A 1,785-nucleotide genomic window follows, 5' to 3' on the forward strand; every position below is an offset into this window, starting at 1 on the left:
GAATCAAATAAGTTGATTAAAGTTCAAAGATGAAACATAACTTGTCTACTAAAGTTTAAAAGTAAAAATCAATACCCAAAATTGTCACCCAAACCCCATAGTCATGAAATATCTGAAAGAATCCAGTACACACAATCTTAATCACGCATCGCAGACACATATGTTACAAAATCTGTTTATTATAATGTAAACACAATGAAAACTGTACATTTCAATTATTATAATAACATCTCTTTGTCTTCATGAATATATGCTTATTTTTTAATGTATTGTTTAAAAGATATGGATAATTCAACTCAGTATTTAATTTTTTAAATTATAGACAAGAGCTTTCTTTCTCTTGCCATCCTGAGCGTTCTGGGCTATTAAGAGGGTGCTGGAGCTCTTTTATCGAGACCTGCCAACATGGGTAGTGTTCACATCAAGATTGTGAAGAAGGCAGCCCGGGTCATCATCAAGAAGTACTACAGGTATCTGGGTAATGACTTCCACAGCAACAAGCGTGTGTACAACGAGATCGCCATTATCTCCAGGAAGAAACTCCACAATAAGATAACTGGCTATGCCCTGCATCTGAGGAAGTAGATTCTGAGAGATACTCCTGTAGAGGGATCTCTATCAAGTCACTGGAAAGAGAGAGAGAGAGGGAGAGAGAGAGAGAGAGAGAGAGAGAGAGAGAGAGAGAGAGAGAGAGAGAGAGAGAGAGAGAGATGGACAGACAGACACACAGACACAAAGACACACAGACACACAGACAGAGAGAGACAGAGACAGAGAGAGAGAGACAGACAGACAGACACACAGACAGACAGAGAGACGGACAGACAGAGAGAGACAGAGACAGAGAGAGAGACAGACAGACAGACAGACAGACAGACACACAGACACACAGACACACAGACACACAGAGACAGAGGCAGAGGCAGAGACGAGACAGAGAGACAAAGGAGAAATAATTATGTTCCTGAGGTCTCAGCCCTAGGCCAAGAGATCACTGAGGTAGATTCAGACAACAAGGAAATACCTAAGTTTCTGGACTTTGACACTCTCTCCAACTTGCAGTAACTCAGCATACAGTTGGGATGAATTTCAAAACATATTGCCAAAAAACATGAAAACAAGAAAAAAGAATGTACTTGATAATGAAACATTTAACTAAAAATAATTTCAAATAAAATTTGTTTTAATATTTGCATAAAGCATCCACCGAAGTATTTATATAAGCAGTCAGTACATCTATGTGAGAGAGCATAAGCCTTATGCATTCCAGTGAATCCTATCAAAACTATGCATGTATCTAGCATGTCTTCAACTAGTATGGTTAGGTAATTCCAGTCCAAAAAATAAAAATCTTTCCCAAATTTCCAGTGACTAACTGCAATGTCCTGAAGAAAGACTAGTCTCTCGAATTTTACTCTTTATAGTAGTGATATGAACATGCAATTTTATAACTCAGTACAAATAGCAGTAATTTTTAACTGAATGTTCGATTCAAAATTTCTGGCTACAGAGTAACATCATTTTCAATTTATTGAGACTTAAGTTTTTAGGAGTTTCTTCTTTATTACTTTATTATTTTTCAGAGTACCTTTTACCCCTCCCTTTCATCCCTCCAAACCCTAACACGGACCCTTCTTGCTTTCTCTCACATTACAGGCTACAATGCATAGAATCACAGAGGTTAGGTATAGAGTAAGAGACTTGTGGGGACAGAAAGATCTCATTAGGAAAGAGGAATGACAGATAATTATGGATGAGGGCATGTGGAATGGGAGGATCAAGCTG

The 1,785-nt window shown here is 38.0% G+C and overlaps 1 pseudogene; it reads left to right on the top strand.

Annotated features, from left to right (window-relative positions):
* Window positions 1-405: 405 nt before the first annotated feature.
* On the top strand, window positions 406-1,115 carry LOC127202327 (40S ribosomal protein S17-like; annotated as a pseudogene).
* Window positions 1,116-1,785: the final 670 nt, after the last annotated feature.

This window comes from Acomys russatus, chromosome 18, assembly GCF_903995435.1.
Source record: "Acomys russatus chromosome 18, mAcoRus1.1, whole genome shotgun sequence".
Lineage (NCBI taxonomy): Eukaryota > Metazoa > Chordata > Mammalia > Rodentia > Muridae > Acomys > Acomys russatus.